The 20,290-nt window shown below is 43.3% G+C and overlaps 1 long non-coding RNA gene across 2 annotated transcripts in view; it reads left to right on the forward strand.

The window, feature by feature from the left end:
* The first annotated feature begins 3,566 nt into the window (after positions 1-3,566).
* The window catches only part of LOC147892395 (uncharacterized), a 43,677-nt gene continuing 26,953 nt past the window's right edge, over positions 3,567-20,290 (forward strand). Inside the window, exons 1-3 of one of the 2 annotated variants that reach the window (XR_015542353.1) lie at positions 3,567-3,791; positions 3,909-4,171; positions 4,479-4,917. This is a non-coding gene — a long non-coding RNA (uncharacterized LOC147892395). The remainder of the gene's footprint in view (positions 3,792-3,908; positions 4,172-4,478; positions 4,918-20,290) is intronic. The other variant, XR_015542354.1, reaches the window with a different exon arrangement.

A 20,290-nucleotide genomic window follows, 5' to 3' on the forward strand; every position in this document is an offset into this window, starting at 1 on the left:
TTTTCCACATGATGGAATTCCAACAGAGAAACCATGACAATAATCTAGGTTACAAAGATTTGAGCTTAGAACTACTCTTTCCTAGGGGATAATCCCACGTGATTAGGCTAGGCTAAATCAAGCATTGTAAAGGAGAGGACTCGTGATCTTTAAAGTTTTTTATGGAATTGTAGTATGTGAGATGATGGAGGCACTTACAGTTAGGAATGTGTTACTATTGTAGGACAAGTCTTGCCAATAGCATACCTTATTGTGGCACATGCCATAAACATTGATGTATACATCATCACGGGTAGATTTCACCCCTTGTCCTTGAGCATAACAAATGCCCCCTGTCTCGGCCCCCCCCCCCCTCTCTCTCTCTTTCTCTCTCTCTCTCAATGGGTCTTCACCTTCTGCTCTTGGCCTGGGTTGTAAATTAGAAAGTCATCTCATTAAAAATTTCCATCGAGTGAAATGTGAATGGCATACAAAGTTAGAAAGCCCATCTGTCTAAATTGATAATTGACAATCTATACATCACCTATAGTATCCCATAGCCAAGGTTAGTAGCAGTGAAGTTATCAAACAAGGTAGGCACATAATCCTGTATAAAACAACCAAAGCCATGTAGGAAAGCTAAGAGGTCCAATGGACATCCTATTTGTAAGAAACCCAAAAGGATTTAGAAAATTTGCTAAGCTCAAAGTCCCTCCAAGGGGACCCTTATACTCCTAGGGATGTGATCCTCCAAATATGTAGGAATTATAAGAAAATTTATATAGTATGCGAGATTGTGAAGGCAATTACAATTGTGAATATATAATGTAGGAGATGGGCATACAAGTCTTTCCAACAACACCCTCTCCAACCATGACATGCTCTATGGATCTAGATGTACTCATGATGTGGGCATAATTTCACCCCTTAACCCTAGGCATAACAAATTACGACTCTGTCTTTAGGGTTTGTTTTCTTTTGAAGGCAAGTTTTGACTACATGGCTTGACAACCCACAAAGTAAGCATGAGTTAGGTAAATTATTGTACACCAAGGGCGTTCCTTGAAGATTTTAGCTATTTTATTAAGAATGGCTAGTGTGCTATGTAAGTCCTTAGCAATATCCCCGCTAACATACAACCTAGGGATTACCCCATCGGTATATAAACTATTCCCTTCAACACTGATGACCTCCTTTGGACTGCTACATAAAGCTACAACTTGGTTACATAGAGACAAGGACAAATCTAGTAAATCAACATCCATACTAGCATTTTGGTCGACCTCTACTTGTCTAGGTTAAAATACACAATCCATCGTTCTAAGTACAAGGGCTGATGTTTTATTGTCCATAGTTTGTAAAAGAATACTCTAGAAGCTATGTCTACTCTTTTAAATAGGTATATGAAACACCCTCTCCTAAGGAACACACACTTGTTAGAGATAAGGGCAAATCTGGTAAATCAACATCCGGACTAGCATTTTGGTCGACCTCTACTTGTCTAGATTAAAATATGCAATTGTTCTAAGTACAAGGGCTGATTTTTTATTATCCATAGCCTGTAATGGAATACTCTAGAAGCTATGTCTACTCTTTTAAATAGTTATATGAAACACCCTCTCCTAAGGAACACACACTTGTTATACGTTGTGTTGCCCACTTATTTTGCACCCATGCTTCCAAAATAGAAGCAAGGGAGCATGCACCAAGAAGGAAACCAACTTAGACATGCAAATTTAGCCAATCGACTAACTCATCACGAAGCTCCTCATCACTTGCTACAAAAAAGGGAAATACCTGGTCGAGTAAATGGTGCTTTGATTGCCCTTTTCTAGAAATTCTCATGAAATCTTCATATGCTCTAGGTCAATAGTTGGCTAATGTCTTCCTAGCAGGTGATGTCATTCCAAGTTTGAGATTTTGATTTAATTATACATCGGCTAAGAGATTATGTAACTTGCACCACCATGATTCTCAATTCATACCACCTCCATGTTTTTATTGCACCACCTCTAATTTCATCAGATTTGTAAATACTACACCACTTGTTAGATTTTCAAATCAGCTTTCACAATGATCAATAATAGCAAGATATGGTTGCCCTTATGTAGCCAACATTTGATATGCCTTCTCTTCAGATGGCCATTATAGCTTGAGCTTTTTGTTGTTGAGTTTGGGTTCATACTTTTCTATTGAAAATGCTAGGTTCTTATCCTTGCTTATTAGTTCTTTGTTAGCTCCTTGTTATGTACACAAGGTAGATCTATGTGACTAAGCATATACGATCATAGTGTTGTCAAAAGTTATTCATTCTATTGCAATATTAACACATATAGTTATAATGTGTTATGCTAGTTGTATGACATTGCCACTCCTTGATTCAATGTAAAGGATGTCCTTATGCTAATGTACTAGTAGCCATTCTTAGTCCATCTACTTGATTTGGATTTTCAAAGTTTTTGGAATGATTTCACTTTTTCCTATTGTCCATCTCCTCTTCACCATAGATCTATGATTAATTGTTTAAGGTAATTCTATTTTTAGGATAGTAATGCATTGCCAGCAATGGACATTCTTCCTATAGTTTTAGGCATGGAAATCCATGTGGTTTCAAGCAAAAATTTCCCAAGTAGATTCTAAAGGCTTTTTTGAAATTGCATGGAGTGTATAGACATGTTGTATAAAAGTAACGATTTCTAGTTTCTAGCCCCAGTTGCTCTACCCATGTAAGCAAGGAGGCAAGTAATGTGGAAAGAGTGCTTCCATATTAGAGGGGATATAGGAAAGGATGGGGAAAAAACACATGGCAACAACTTGTCAAAATTAGCCTCATTAAAAAGAGGCAAAGTGAAGATTGAGCACATGGAAAGACAAAAGCCTGGAATCAAGGCAAATTAAGAGGTGATACCCATTTCAAGGAAGTAAATGGAGTTAATATTTGCCATCATGAAATGGTTCCTTAAGTGAAGGTTATAAAAACTTGAAGCCTTTCAAGTTTGCACAAAAACTAGAAGAGTTATAAAAAGAGTGCCCTCAAATTTCTTTGTACAATTCAAGGGCTACATCGCATAGCTTAACGACCATGGCTATATTGTACAACCATGCAAATGGGGAGCAAGAGAAAGAGCATCAGTGGTCACTTAGTTGAATCCTTGTGTTTGTGAGGATCTCTATTGAGCATACTTACTTGCACATATGTGTGTAGCCAAAATTTGATCCTAAGATAAGTACTATTTCATCAAAGATACCATCTTCATACCTTTTATCAAAGTTACCATCTTCATTAGGAAACTAGCTTTTGGACCAATTTTAGCATCAAGTTCAAGGAGGCAATGGTATGACTTTTTGGTCCTAGATTATTAGAATGTTATGGAGAACACATAAGTTACATATACGTAGTCTTGAACATCATGCAAAGTATTTGAATTGTTTCAAGCACATGCTATGTATGGGTTCACGGAGTCGAGAGCATCAAGTTCTTTATCAATTTGCCCAATATCAAAAAGGCCTTAGGCCCTATGCTCAAGACATGGCTTCGTGAATTAAAAAGAATAGATTCATGTGTTGACTCCGATGTGGTAATCTATAGAGCATCAGACCCTTTTAGCCACGAGCAAAACTTGTGCTTTCTCTTCATTTTTGCGGGGGGATTGCTTCAAATTGTTGCTGCATGAAAGGAACCTCACCGGTCCTCCTGTCCCGTGGTTGCCGATTTTGCTGTGGCTGTGAGATACGTGGTGGCCTTTGTATACATCCAACCTGCGGCCAACAATCGGCGGGAAAAACATTTTTTTCATGCCACCAATAGGCAGGTATAAAGTTTCTTACATCTCTTCCCAGTTGAGGATATGCAGTAACATGCACGGGGTTTCTTGTGAGTCGGTGGGATGATACTTGACTGCTAGCACCTTTGCGTGCACTTTCGACAGATTTTCGAGATTTCGAAGTTATTGGAGCGCTTTGCCCTGTTTCCAATATACGAAGCACCTGGACATACGTTACAAACGACGCCTGTTAGAAGACTGTTCGGGATACGCGACATTTCTTCTTTTCCTAGCACGTTGCGAAACTCAGGTCCCAAATCGAACTCACAGCACTAGTCTCTATTTTGGTTCTAACGGCTGTCAGTGGTTGGCTTGTGTCGAAGGCTCAAACGGACAACTCATCCTTTAGCATTGGCCAACCTTGAGAGGTACTGACCTGACTCATGTTTGGCCGCTTCTGAGGGTCTTTATTAATGCATAGAGATGCTGCATGTATCATCCGGCGCAGCTGAACCTTATCTGTTGCATCTTTAATCCGCTTATCAAGCAATTCATGGATCGTTTCACCCTGAAGCCGAGGCCTTGCCTGCAATAAATTCCATTTGCTGTCGATATTACAGTCCGTCTGTGGTAGAGATACCAATGTGTACGAGATATATATATATATATTCTAATGGTATGTATTCTTCTGCAAAGGAAATTGAAACATTCTGTCTAATTCTTATTCTGCGACAGCTTGCTTACCCACTCTGTTAAGGAGCCATGCTGAGGTGGCCGTGGATTTGCTTTGTATCCGGTGATCAACTCGAGCAATATCACACCATAAGCATACACATCAGTTTTCACAGTGAGGTTGCCACTTTCACCGTACTCTGGAGCCAAATATCTGCCCCAAATATCAACTCCCGTAACATGTCACAACTGAGCAAACTTGTATTACATGCACTGTTGTACTTAAAACTAAAGTGCAAGTAAAAGGAGGAATAAGGATACTATCTCAGCTTGCTTGTAACCTTGGTGACTATCTAGTAACTGCACGATTTATTGGAGTTTACATTCTGAAGTAAGTGGTGGCAGGGGAAACACAGTGATTGAAAGTTGGAAGGTGTACTTTCGAAATGAGGGTACAACGGATTTGCAGATTAGTCTGTGTTTTCATTGCAAGAAATCAAAGGTATAGGCAGTCCAGCAGATTATTCAGTGGTGGCCTTTGGGAGTTAACTAATGGATATTATATGTGTGGTGGTCAATTTTCTTGTAATATTTTCATTTCCAGATACAATACACTTTTGGAAAAGAAAATGTAGTTGCAGATACTCTCTCGTAGGTCATATCTCAGCTCATATTTATGATGAATCAATAGCTCTTAAAGAATGTATGCACAAGGTGCTGATATTTTCTCAAGTAAGGGCACACCTGATGACTCAAATATTCATCATGCTTATCATCTCAATGATGGATACTTGAAACTATGCATTACGAAAGAGCTTTGACAATGTCATAATGCGCCCTAATGCTGGTCATAGAAGAATTGTGGCCACGTTTACAGCTGTTGGTAAACTCTCCTATTGACCTGACATGAAGAAAGACACTGTTGCTTAATTTCAGCATGTATGTTATGTCAGAAAGCAGAGGAAGCCCAAGGTGCTATTACAGTCAGTGGCAATACTGGAAAGATCATGGGAACATATTTTGTTACTAGAGTTCCCTAGCTTAATAAGGACGTGATGTGATCTGGACCATAGTTGAGGAACAAGCTCATTTCAGTCCCGGTCGAAAACAATTAAAAAACATCTAAAGCAGCACACCCATTCATTAGGGATATCTTCAATCCTCATGGCTTTAGTTTCTGATATAACCATTCTCCTTGTTTTGAGCAGCATAGCACTGCAGTCCACTGCCTTGTGGAGCAGCATAGTCTGCCTTGGTGAGCAGTGTTAGGGCAGAGCTGTGGAGCAGTTCTTCCACTCTCTAAACCTCCCGTTCTCTTGGTTGTTGAGCTGTTTGTCTGAGCTCTCGAGCAGCCTGTCGGTTCCGAGGTTTTCCCCCAGTTGTAGCAGGTTTAGAGATCATTTGCAGTTCTCCTGTGCCTCTCTCTCCTTTCTCTCCTTCTCAGTGTGTGTGTGAGGCGTGCTATCTCTCTCTCTCTCTCTTCCGTTCATTTCCGCTGCACTTCTCACATTGTATCAGAGCCACGGTTGGCTTGAGACCCAAGGAGCGGAGGGAGTGTTGAGTCAACACACAGAGAGGAGGATTAGGGTGCTGTTCGGAGGTATCTTTGAGGAGGAGCGTGTTTGAGGTCCAAGCAAGGATGCCAAGATCCTCTGCCAAGGGATCTGGACGGGCAACACCTATCAAGACGGAATCTGCCATGTCGTATGACTGTAGCATAGATTCCATCATCACCCCCCAAATGCCGTAATTGAGCCCATCTAACTGCCAGTCAACCGGGAAGTTGGAACATGGGCAACACTAGATTCTAGTCTTGTTCTCTGCCATCTCGGACAAAGTCACCATGTCGGAGTGAAGAGGATGATGAACTAAAAGAGAAGATGGATGGGATAGAAAAGAACTGAGGGCAGAAGAAAGGAGAAGGCGAATGAAGAGGATGAAGGGGCTGACAGCCCAATGAACCTTCACACCTCGCTTTCCGTTCCTTGGAAACACCTCCTCTCTGATATGAAAACACCCTTCAAAGTCACCCCTTTGCTGGTCACCCGAACAGTCCACTAAGGAGGCCGAGACTTTGTCCCAGCTGTGGGACTGTGTTAATGCGAGGGTAAGATCCTTTATCTTTCTTAACTGTACTCCTGAGGTGATTGATCACATGAAGCACATGACGGTGGCCAAAAGTATATAGGGATCATTTGGCGGCCATGTATAACCGAATCTCGTTCATGAAGAGGGTCTGGAGGTCTAGATGAGGTTGTTAAATGCCAAGAAATCTTCATCTATGCGTCCTAGTTATCCTCTCACGGGGCCTTCCATTCATCCTTGATCACCAGCGGAAGGGTGAATGAGTTGACCTGGGAGAAATTGGTCCCCATGGTGCTTAACTAGGAGGAGCGTTTTGTCGATTGTACCTACGATAGTCAGCCTGAGGCTTTGACAGCTGAGGAACAAGAAGCTTTCAAGGCATCCCAAATGTCATGTGCACGGATTGGTATCTGACGTGTACTGGGTACACAAGACTAGCTCAGGTAGCCTAGGGAGGCTTAGAGCTAGGCAGGCTTGATTCTCGGGTTGAGTGGCAAGGGTACGAACGAGTTAGAGGTCTTCGCTATTTTTGGCACTTGGGGCCCGAGTCTATATAAGGGGCCCAGAGGTTCAGTTCTCAGAGAGCCGAAGGGAGCAAGTTTCGTTCCTAGGTGCTAGGTCTGATCCTGGATTGAGTTGCGGACGCGCGCCTGCATCATAGCGTAGCCCAAGGCCGAGCAGCAGATCCCAGGCTTCACAACGCCACCTGGTGGTATGGGACACCAGGCTGGTTAGGATCTGGTTGGGAGTTCGTGCCAGTAGCTCAGCTCGTGGCTCGGAGGGGACATCTCTTGATTCGGGATCACATTTCGTAGATGTCATGGTTGGGTGGTGAGCAGCCTGCTCAGTTTCCTCACGTTGGTATGTTCTTGTGTTTGCTTGCAGATTAGAGTTTTCAGGAGTGCTGGGGATGTGTCAGTTGGTATTAGAGCCAACTCCTGAGGTAGGAACTTTTGTTGCGAGAATTTTGGACGATTTTTTTCTCCAGGTATGCCCTAATTTCGAAATTCATGTTCATTACCCTGCAAGTGCTTATTTGGTTCATCGGTTTGGGAAGTGGTTAAGATTAGGGGAAGAAGGCAGGAGAAAGCAGAGGGTGAGTGAATTCGAAGTTGAACTGAGGTGTTAGGTAAGAGAGAGAATGAGGTGTAGCTTGGAGGGCCAGAGAACGATTGCAAGGGAGAGTGATTGTAGGTGAGAAGCACTCACAAGATTGAAGATATGGGCTGATCGTTGGTAAGCAATGGGCTGAGGCGGAGCTTCAGTTGCACCTAGGTATGGTCGGTCTGAGCAGAGACCTGGAGTGCACCATAGGCTGGAGGAGTTCGTTAGAGCAGTTCGCAGCCAAGGGGTGAGTTGTGTGGTGCGCCATGGGTGGGAGCAGGTCTCAGGGCAAGGCTGTGCTAATTGGGGGGGGGTCTGGATGCTAAAAAAAGCACCACCCCTCCAACTTAGGAGGGTGAGCTTTTTTGCTAAAAAAAGCACCACCCCTCCAACTTAGGAGGGTGCGTTTTTTTTGACAGCTGAACTCTCTAAGAGTTGCGTCCCCCTATTCTAGAGCATAGCGCAGCAGCAGCTCCTCCCCTTATCATGACCTGTGCGCAAGTCTCTACCCCTCTACGCCCCTCTTGACCATTCCACTCTCAGGTACCGCCTGTTGCAGATTTCTGTGCAGGCCAGCAAGGAGCTCGGCTCCTGGATTGACAGCCTCCGCCAGCCCCTTCTTCTTTCGACCAGCCAGCCTCTTTCTCTCATCCCCCTTTGTTTCGTCAGATTTTTTATCTGTTCCAGTCTCCTAGTTTTGAGCCCACCTGTCCCTTCTCTTCTCTCAGCCTATTTTCTTCAATAGATTTGATTCAGTTATGGCTGATTCTGTAGACCCTGAGCTTGCGATGGGAGACCAGGATATGAACTACCATGGGGAGGATGACCAGGGTCTCTACGATGATCTGATTACGAAAAAAGCCTTCAGTGAATTCACCACTGCTCTTGATGGAAAGTTTGAGCAAGTTAACACGAATCAAACGGGGTTGACACAACAACTCCAAGGGATTCAAACTACACTCACACTTTTGACTAGCACTGTTTAGGTGCTTATGCATGTGGATGCTATGGCTTCAGTGTTAGGTCCAAACATCACTCCTGATCCTTTTCCCGGAGATCAAAAGTCTCATACCAAGGAGGTTATTGACACTTGGTTGCACAAGTGGCAAGTACACTTCCAGTTTCACTCTTACCCAAATGACAAGAAAATACAGCTTGCAGCCGGGTTTATGTCAAGAAAGGCTTTATTGTGGTGGAAGGAACTCCAACCCAAGCCTGTAACATGGATAGAATTCGAAGGGGTCTTGAGGAAAGAGTTTCTGAAGAAGGAGGAAGATTACCATATCGTAGGCAAGCTCAAAGCCCTCGATATGTCCAAGCTGAATTTGACTTTTGAGGTTTATCTTTAGAGGTTTCGGGATTTGCAGACTAGAGCTACAAAGATGGATTCAGTGACCTTATTAGGTTTCTTTGTGGATGGTTTGCCTGACTCGTACAAGTTACAGATCAAGAAGAACAAGTGTACCACATTGCAAGAGGCCATGAATTACGCGCGCATTTATGATGATACTATGGCCAGTGCAAAGGGAACCACAGTTGTTGACACGGGTGGAAAGAACAAGAGGAAGTTCTTCCAGTCTACCACTGGTACCGGGGAGTCGAAGTCTATAGACAACGCCTCCAAGAAACATTTGACTCAGGCGAAGAATGGTCGTGCCCGTTTCCTTTGTACCTTGAAGCTAAAGAAAGAGGGACGTTGCTTCATTTGCGAGGAGCGGGGCCACACTAAGAATGATTGTCCTAAGCGCAAGAACCAAAAGCAAGCGCCGGGACCAAAGCTCCAGGCGGGTCTGGGTACCAAAGCTAAGGGAGCTAATCAAGTTTCGATGACAGGTATTTCTGTAAATGTCATTACCTGCCCACTTTCTTGTAATTGCACTTTTAATACTTTGTTATTTGGTTCCCATGATCTTTTTCGAGTTTATGAAGAAGTTAGGGACCAAAGAGTTCACATTCTCTTTGACCCGGGCAGCTCTCACAACTTTGTTAATTACAAACTTGTGCAGAAGATGGGGCTGTCCACGATACCTAGCGATCACACCTATGAGGTGCAGCTTTCAGCTGGGAAGCAGTTTTGGGATCGCAAGATTGAAGCGCTTTCTATCCGGGTTCAAGAATACACAGCGGCTCTTACGTGCTATGTCATGCACTTGGAGCACGTGGACTTGTTAATCGGAATAGAGTGGTTTAAAACCCACGATATTCAGATTGGATGGAAGGAACATACTCTTTCTTTTTTGGATAAGGACACCCAATTTTGTATTGAGTGTGATAATATTCACTCTTCTCAGGGACCTATTATATCTGCGATGCAGCTTCGGAATATATTAAACACTTTTCATTATGATGTCTATTAGTGTGTTTTGATTCCGCTTTCTTCATTTGTTGTCTCTGTTAATAACAAGAATGATTTAAGTGTGTTTGAACACCGTGAATTGAGAACGTTGTTAGATGATTTCATGGATGTATTCCTTGCTCAACTGCCGGAAGGTTTACCTCCAGAACGGGCAGTAGATCATCGCATAGATTTAGTACCTGGGGCTCAACCTATTAGTGTTCCACCTTATAGGATGAGCCAGCTTGAGGAGGATGAGTTAGCTTCATAGCTACATGATTATTTGAATATGGGCTATATTCGCCCAAGTAAATCACCTTGGGGAGCACCTGTCCTCTTAAGAAAGAAGAAAGATACTTCATGGAGAATGTGTATAGATTATAAACGATTGAATAAAGTGACAATTAAGAATCGATACCCTCTACCTCGTTCCGATGATCTAATAGACCGTTTGGCCGGAGCGAAGTATTTCACTAAGATTGATTTGCGTACGGGTCATCACCAAATCCGTATCTATGCTAAACACATAGATAGAACCGCATTCCGAACTAGGTGTGGCCACTACGAGTTTCTTGTATTACCTTTTGGTTTGACCAATGCTCCCGCCACCTTCCAGCAAATGATGAACGATTTGTTCCGAGATTTTCTGGGCAAATTCGTTGTAGTGTTCTTAGATGACATCTTGGTATATAGCCGAACGCTAGAGGATCACATAGGACACCTCCGGATTGTTTGAGTTATTCTAAGACAGAATAAGCTCTGTGCCAAGATAAGTAAATGTGACTTCTTTATGAAGGAGATCATTTACTTAGGACACAAGATTTCTTCTGAAGGTATTAGCATCGATCTGGATCGTATCTAGAAGGTTTTAAACAACTTCGTTCTTTCCTAGGATTTACGGTATTTCTACGGAAGTTTGTGCGTGATTATTCTCACATCACGGCACCCCTGACAAACATATTGAAAGGTCGTGGACGCAGGTCTACTCAGCCGATCTCTTGGAATGATGCATTGAACAAGGCTTTTGAAACCTTGAAGTTAGCTATCAAGGAAGCACCCGTTCTTGCATTACTCGATCCTACCTGGCCTTATGTTTTAGACGCCGATGCGAGTGATCGATTGGGGCAGCTTTATTCCAAGAGGGTAGACTTGTAGCTTTTGAGAGTAAGAAACTAGACGACACCCAATATCGTTGGCCCACACCTTGAAGGTTTGGAGACACTACTTGTATGGTTAGAAGTTTCTTGTATTGACCGATCATCAGTCAATCAAGTATGTGTGTGATGGGTCTGAATTGAGGGGACAGAAAGCTAGATGGGTAGAATTAATGCAAGATTTTGATTTTGAAATACGTTATCGCAAGGGTTCGTTGAATAGTGTGGCGGATGCCTTAAGTCGAGTCAAGTTTGTAAATGCTATGTCATTTACGGAAATATCCTCAGACCTATTTCAATCCTTGAGAGGGCTTTGCGCAACTGATAGTCATTTCAGCTCTTATTGGCAGAAAGTCCAGGATGGGAGCTCCATGGTTGACCAAGACTCAGGGATTGTGCCCCCTACGGTATAGGCGGCAGGAGGTCAGTGGATGATTAGGAACGGCTTGCTGTTCCGGAATGGAAAGATTTGTGTGCCAGATGTTCTGGAACTTCGATCCACGATTCTCTGGGAGTGTCATGATGCTCCTGGACATCTGGGTATACATTGGACTCTGTCTCTTGTGAAGCATACCTTTTATTGGCCTAAGATGCGTGCATTTATTGAAAACTATGTGGTAGGATGCCGGGTTTGTCAGGTTACTAAGGCAGAACGCCTTAGAAGCACGGGGTTATTACAGCCATTGCAAATTCCAGGTAATAAATGGGAAAGTATTTCCATGGATTTTATTACTGGTTTGCCTCGAACGCGCAAGGGTCATGACTCCATTTGGGTCATAGTCGACCGTCTGACAAAAATGGCTCGATTCTTACCTACTAGAACAACTATTTCAGTTGTTCAGCTGGCTCACGAGTTTGTGGACCACTTGTTTAAGCTGTATGGTTTGCCCTCTGACATAGTTAGTGACAGGGACTCGAAGTTTACAAGTAACTTTTAGACACTTGTTTTTGAGAAGTTAGAAACTACTCTAAGTATGAGTTCCTCAGGTCATGCACAATCCGATGGCAGTACAGAGAAGGTCAACCAATTGGTGGATGATATGCTTCGGGCATATGTTTCTAAGAGACTGTCTTCATGGGAAGATTATCTACCTATGATAGAATTTGCTTATAACAGTGCAAAGCATTCGAGTACTGGTTACAATCCTTTTATGCTTATGTACGGGTTTCAACCTAAGTCACCAGTTATGGTTGGGTTAAAGGGAATCCAAAATGATGCTGCAAAGACCTTCTTGCTAGACATGCAGGAAATGTTGCAGTTTGCCAAGGAGTCTATTAGAAGTGCCCAAGATCGGGACAGATTTTATGCTAATAGACATCGTTCACCTAGAGAGTTCTCTGAAGGAACGATATTATATTTGCGAATTCCCAGAATCCAAGAGCCTGAGTACTGGTTTGGTTATGAAGTTATCTCCCAGATACTGTGGTCCGTTCAAGGTTATTAAAAGAATTGGACTAGTTGTATATAGACTAGAATTGCCTCCTGATGTTAAAGTACATCCAGTATTTCATGTCAGTCGACTGAAAGAAGTATTGGGTGCGGATGATCGACTTGTTTCTCCTCAAGAAATAATAGAAGTTACAGATTTGACTTTTATTCCACACGAACCTGAGTGTATTCTTGAATTTTGTGAAAGACAGATTCGTTATAGAACTATCACGGAATACAAGATCAACTGGAAGGATCGTGTTGAGGAGGATGCAACATGGGAGACTTTATAGAACCTCCAGAAGACATTCCCGGGTTTTTTAGCGAACTCTGGAGTGAGTTTTTAGAGGAGGGGAAGTATGTCATGTGCACGGATTGGTATCCGACGTGTACTGGGTACACAAGACTAGCTCAGGTAGCCTGGGGAGGCTTGATTCTCGGGTTGAGTGACAAGGGTACGAACCAGTTAGAGGTCTTCGCTATTTTTGGCGCTTGGGGCCCGAGTCTATATAAGGGGCCCAGAGGTTGAGCTCTTAGAGAGCCGAAGGGAGCAAGTTTCGTTCCTAGGTGCTAGGTCTGATCTTGGATTGAGTCGTGGACGTGCGCCTGCATCATAGCGTAGCCCAAGGCCCAGCAGCAGATCCCAGGCTTCACAGCGCTACCTGGTACACCAGGCTCGTAGATGTCATGGTTGGGTGGTGAGCAGCTTGCTCAGTTTCCTCACGTTGGTGTGTTCCTGTCTTTGCTTGCAGATCAGAGGTTTCAGGAGTTAATGTCCCCAAAGGAACGACAGAGTTTGAAGAAGCCTTTAGAACTTAGTTTCTAAAAAAGGAAGATAATTACGACATCGTGGCCAAGTTTAAGGCCTTGGATATGACCAAATAGAGCCTCACTTTCGAAAGTTATCTCCAGCAATTTCATGACCTTCAAATCCGCGCTACAAAGATGGATCCTGTGACCCTTTTGGGTTTCTTCGTGGCCGGCTTGCCCGATTCCTACAAGTTGCAAGTTAAGAACAATAAGAGCTCAACCTTGAAGGAGGCCATACATTTCGTGCGCATTTATGATGATACGATGGCCTCGACCAAGAAGTTGTCTACACTCGAGACTCAGGGGGAGAACACGAGAAAGTTCTTCAATGCAGCTACTAGCACCGGAGAAGTGAGATCTTTTGACCATCCTTCTTTGAAGAAGCCAAAAACCGGTAAGGCGCAAGGAGCCGAGACTACTTTGATAGGTATTTGTGTCAATGTCCTCACCCGCCCTCATTCTTGTGATTGTTCTTTTAATAATTCAATGTTTGGCCCCCATGATCTTTACCGGGCTTATGGTGAGATTCAAGGGGCACGGATTCACATTCTTTTTGACCCAAGTAGTTCTCACAACTTTGTTAACCACAAACTTGTGCTGAAGCTACACTTGATTACGACGCCTAGTGGTCACACCTACGAGGTGTAGCTTCCAACTACGTTTACTCCAGCCTTCTAGTAACACGAGGCAAGTGCTGCCAGCAGGCCTTTCTGGATCCAGATGGAGGATTGCTTGCTTGTCTGTGGCAGTTGGACGTGTCGATCAGGTGCATCGAATAGGGAGTCATTTATCGAGGGAGGCTTTCAAGCAGGACATCGAGCCACGAGGAGTTGTTCCTGCTGACTCAGGTGGCAGTATGTGAAACCGACCTCTAATCACTCAGAGGGCAGTGGAACTAAACCTTTAATCACTTCAGCACTTATTTACAGCTCACAAAGCATATATCACAATCATTAACCATTGCATGATCACCATTTGGCATTTACCCATTTGTTCACAAACAAAACCACTGAAAAAGGGATGGAGGCTAGAATGCCCCTGCTCAACAGACATAGACAAGTGCACCCGATTGGCCCCAAACACCGTGGCGCCCCTTTCGGTATTTCTTTATATTTCACAGTGAAATGATTACAAGTTGCATCTGGGAGACCTTCCCTGCAACTGAGCACGCAGCCCCAATTCACTAAGCCTTCGCAAGGCTTTCAAGCATAGAACACCATCACATAAGTGCACTTAACCCATAGGCTCAACCCAAAGGCATTCTCTTTTCCGAGTGCAATTCCATTGGCTGTCCAGATGCAATCACACTGCACCCCAGCTGCACTCTCTTTGAGTGGTTTCCAGATGGCATTCACAAAGCTTTTCAAAGCTCCAAAATAAAATCAGCAAAGTACCCAACCAAAGAATGACTCATGTAGCTCTGCCTGGGCACCTGCGAGCCAAGAAAGAGGCGGCACACAAGGCCAACCAATAGCTTATGGCAAAAAGAAATTGCAGTAGCAAAATCACAACTCACCAAGCCCTGAAAACTCGAACCAAGTCCTCAATCGCCAAGAGGACATAGTAGCCAATGCCCAATTGCATTCTCAGCCAAAGAGGAGTGCAAAGGCATGAAGAAAGAGCATTTACAAGAGCCGACCAGCAAGAATTCCACTGAAAAATGCGAAAAGAAGCACTTCTGTCGCGAAGAAGTGGGAGTTCTTGGGCTCAAAAGAAGCGTGCTTCAGAGAGGAATGCATTGAGAAGGTTTTGGAGAAGTTTCATCGCCGGAAAGTCCTCCCAAACTGAGAAAAACCAGTCAACCAGTGCGTCGGACCACTTGAAATTCGACAGAAAGCTGTAGCTTTGCAAGAAGAGAGGCCCAGGAGGCGGTAGAAGAAAAAAGGTCCAGAAAAAGCCACTTTTGCAAATTCGACCAGCAAAAGAAGTGCTCAGCTCTGCCCGTTCTACCAAACGCACGGAGGGAAAAGCATATCACTACGAAGGGGAGGCAGAGGGGAAGCCATCGGGCCAAACGGAAGTCGAGGAATCCAAACGGGTGAGGAGTTATGAAGAAAAACGGAATTCAGCTGAAGGAGGCTGAAAAACCAGTCCAAAATCTCAACAAAGGGAGAAGATGAGAGAGAAAACCACACATGTGAAGTTTAGAAGGCCCAGGAAGGTCCACGAATGGCAAAGGAGCATGTAGAAGGCACTAGAGCCACCTGGAACTCTAGGGGGGCCACTGAAGGTACATGGCCCTCTAGGGGGCCCATTAAAAATGCCACGTCATCATTTCCCAACAACCACTCTTTTAATTCCTTGGAATGCCTTTGGGCCTAGGGATTAATTACGCTTATGTGCTAGGCACCATGCCGCGTTTAATTACACATTATTAAGCCCACGCTTGGACTTTTAAAACCAAAGTTGTCACGGTCTTGTAGTACATTAAAGTACCTAGAATTTCACGCCCCCGTGACATACCCCTCTCTTGAAACAGCAAACCACAGTTTGCTGCCCCAAAACACAGGAGCGAGCATGAAATATAGCATAAAAGAGTATACAAGAAAGCCGCAGCTATAGTATACAGAGACAGTGAAAATATGGCTAGGAGAGGCATGCATCCATCCATATATACTGCTCAAAATCTATGTGATCCTCGGCGATCAATAGTCAAGATGCATCAATATCATGAAGTCTCACAGCAGAAATACTGTCAGCTCAGTATCTCGGATGAAACATACAGTGTCATCAAGCGACCTCATGAAATCACAGTGAGCCCGTCTGTACTGAGGGAGTGGAGGTGCTACCCCCCTCTCGAACATCAGGTAATGCTCTAGACGCTCGCTCTGCTGAACTTCCTGTAGGAACCGCAGTCGGCTCTAATTGGAAAGCATCAAGGTAAAGCTGCAATATCCCAGGTGAATCTGCCAGTTCACCTTCCTCCATCCATTTCGCATCAAGTGATGGGTAATTTTGAAATTTTACCAAGTAGCGACGGATAACTTTACCCTTGAGCTTTCTATCTCTGTGTGCCAGAATCTGCTCTGGGACCAGAAGTTCATCCTGTTCTTCCACTTCAGGCTGCACCTCATCAGGTACATCCTCGGGAATATCTCCATGATATTGCTTTAATAAGCTCACATGAAAGGCATTATGTATCTTCCAATGCGGAGGCAACTTCAGCCTGTAAGCTACCTCGTTTATCTTTTCAGAAACCTGGAAAGGACCATAGTAACGCATGTTCAGCTTTGTGTACAACCTTTCCTTGCCTTTCTTATTTTTCAGCCTTGCCTTCTGAAAACGCAGCAAAACCCAATCACCTTCTGTGAATACCAATTCCCTGCGGTGCTTATCTGCTGCTCTTTTCTGCTTGTCTTGACTTCTTTGCAAGGCATATTTGATCTTCTTGTAAGCCTCTTCAAGGCTTTCCACAAAACGATCAGCTTCGAAGATTTTCTCTTTTGTATGCAAAATGGGAGGTATCTTCCTAGCACCTTCCACTATTTCAAAAGGTGCTTTACCTGTGGATGTGTGCACCGTATTATTGTAAGCATATTCCAGCAAAGGTAAATAATGCTCCCATTTGCTTTTGTGGTCTGAGACATAGCATTTAAACATATTCAAGATGGTAGAGTTTTCCTGCTCCGATTGTCCATCAGACTGAGGGTGAAAAGATGATGAAAAATTCAGCGTAGTGCCCATATTTTCAAACAGTCCTCTCCAAAAGAGGCTGGTCATCCTCGGATCTCTATCACTGATTATGGATTCAGGCATCCCATGATACTTGAAGACATGCTGCAAGAACAATTTGGCCATTTGATCTGCTGTAATTTTCTTTCTTACTGGCACAAAGTGGGCTTGTTTGCTAAACCTGCAAATTATTGTCCACAATCCATCATGTCCAGTAGGAGTACGTGGAAGATCAAACACAAAATCCATAGCTATGCTTTGCCATGGTCTATCGGGAATTGGCAAAGGGTGTAACAAGCCAGGTGCCTTCTGCCTGTCAAACTTTTCTTTCTGACAAACCATGCATGTTCTCACATATTCTTCCACATCTTTCCTCAAAGATATTGCTCCACTGCTGTAATTGTTGCTGTAATTCCCCTATGTCCTGCATATGGAGGAGCATGACTTTCCATTATGACTTTCTGTCGCATCTGATCAGTGACACAGAGTCGTCCATGCATCAAAATGAAACCCTCTTTCAACATATAGTGATCATGCCTTTGACCATCAGAAAGCTGTTCATAAATAGTTGAAAAATCAGCATCATTAACATACTGATCTTTCATCACATCTAACACATTGTTGTAAGCAATGCTCACTGCTGAAACACTGGGTTTCTTGGAGACTGCTTCAGGCTGTGGTTTCCTGGAAAGTGCATCAGCCACGACATTTTTGTTACCCGGCACATGTACAATTTGAAAATGAAACATTGAGAGGAAGTTAGCCCATCTCATGTGCTTTTCAGATAATTTTCTCTGCGTGAGAAAATATCTAAGTGACTGATGATCTGTCTGCACATAAAAATCAGCTCCAAGAAGGTAATGTTTCCATGTGGTCAAAGCATGTATCACTGCTAACATTTCCTTCTCATATATCTGCAAGTACAATTCAGCATCTTTGAGAACTCTACTCTCATATGCAACCACTCTGCCATCCTGCATCAAAGTGCCTCCTATGCTGTTCCCACATGCATCACAAGTTACAGCGAAGGGTTTTGCAAGATCTGGCAAGATAATAACGGGTTCAGAACACAATTTTTGCTTCAGCTCTTCAAAAGCTGCATTTTCCTTTGGTCCCCACCGAAACGGTACAGCTTTCTTTTGTAAAGCATGCAAGGGAGAAGCAATTTCTGCAAAGTACTTTATAAACCTCCGATAGTATGAACACAACCCAAGAAAGCTTCTGACTTCATGCAGATTTTTCAAAATTGGCCAATTCCTTATGGCCTCAACTTTTGCAGGATCCATCTTGACTCCATCTTTTGACACTATATGACCGAGAAAATGAATCTCATGCATAAAGAACTCACTTTTCTTGGTGTTTATTAATAGCTTGTGTCTTTTCAACTCTTGAAACACAATAGTGAGGTGTTTCCTGTGCTCTTGCTCATTTTTAGAGAACACAATGATGTCATCGAAGAAAGTGCCCACAAACTTTCTGTGTGCTCTAAAAATTCTGTCCATCATTCTATTGAAAGTGGCAGGTGCATTAGTCAAACCAAAAGGCATCACAAGGAACTCATATAAGCCAAATGAAGTGCGGAAGGCAGTCTTGTAGACATCTTCAGGCCGTATCCTTATCTGATGGTATCCACTTTTAAGGTCAATACGACTGAACATTGAGGAACCTTCCAACCGATCCAATATATCATCAATGCGTGGAATTGGAAAACGGTTCTTAATTGTGACTTTATTCAAAGCCCTATAATCAATACACATTCTCCAACTGCCATCCTTCTTTTGCACAAGCAACACAGGGGAACAGTAAGGAGAATTACTTGGCTGTATTAATTCCTTTTCCAAGAGTTCCTTCACTTGTGACATTATCTCTTCCTGTTGTGCCTTACTGACACGATAGGGAGGTATATTAGGCGGTGAGCTTCCTGGAATTATATCAATTTGATGATCCTCGGGCCTCTTGGGAGGTAATTCTTGAGGAAGTGCATCTGAGAAACAATCTTGAAAATCTGAAATAAAAGCAGCCCTTTCTCTATCTAAAGCAGAAAGAGTAGAGCCTTCTTGAACTAGTTGGCTGTCCTCTTTGACAAAAATCAAGTACGCTGAAATATGACGCTTTATTACATTGGAAATACAAGAAGCTGAAACTATAGGGATGGACTCCCCTTTCAACTTTACATCAAGTACATGATTTTTGCCTCTATGAGTTAAAGAAATCTTCTTGTTTCTCATCTGCACATCAGCCCCCACCCTGTACATCCAAGGCATCCCAAGCAAAGCATCACACTCTGGCAAAGGCATAATGTAGAAGTCCTCTGCATCCTGATATCCCTGGATATGCATCCTCAACTTGCCAATGATAGGAGTGACAGGTGTGTTGAGTTCAGGGTTGGCCATATCACACATGCCGGATGGCCCCATTTCCTCAGGCTCGATGCCAAGCCTTCCTGCCATATCAGGAGTTATGAAATTTGCCTTTGCCCCAGAATCAAAGAAAAACAAACAATTCTGATTTCTGATTTTTCCCCATGCTCTGCACATCTCAGTCTTTTTCATTTCCTCTTCATCATGTGCATGTGGCAAACTCCCAATCACATCTGGAAGAAGTCCTGCAGAAGGTTTAGGCTTTTTGCCCTTCGGATCAGCCTGTTTATCACCATTCTTATCATCATCTGACCTGTCTCTTTTCTTGAATGGGCAATCATAAGAGCGGTGTCCCTCTCCTTTGCATATAAAACATTTGTTTTGCTCCATGAGTGACTTTTTCTCTTCATCAGATAACTTGGTACGGGGCTGTTTATTAGGCTGTCCACGCCTTTGACCAGCTTTGAATTGGGCTTTTCCTCCCTTTTGAAACGGTCGTTTGCCATAATTTTTATTTTCAGATTTGATGTCCTTATCCTGGTGTTTGGCAGCCCGTTTGTTTTCTTCTTTCTTGCTGTCCATAAAGCCCAAATTCTTCTCTTGCATCCATGCATATGCTGTCCTTGCATTCTCAATTAATTGAGTCATAGAACCCACCTTGGTTTTGATGCAATAATCACGTAGCTCACTAGGCAATCCACAACAGTACCTCTCTATTTGCTCTTTCAAAGAAACATGCCTGTAAGAGCTCAATGGCAGCAAAACATCCCAAAACCTCTGGGTGTAATCATCAAGATTCTTGCAAAGTTTGTATGACAAGTCATGCCAGTGTGAAAGTACTTCAACTTCAAAAGTTGGAGTAAGCCAAGTAGAAGAGAACACTTGCTTAAATTCCAGCCAAGTAGCAGGTGCATCTCCATGAAGCA

The sequence above is a fragment of the Dipteris shenzhenensis genome, chromosome 16 (genome assembly GCF_047967505.1).
Source record: "Dipteris shenzhenensis isolate YYH24624 ecotype China chromosome 16, Dip_SZ_1.0, whole genome shotgun sequence".
In the NCBI taxonomy this organism is placed as follows: Eukaryota; Viridiplantae; Streptophyta; class Polypodiopsida; order Gleicheniales; family Dipteridaceae; genus Dipteris; species Dipteris shenzhenensis.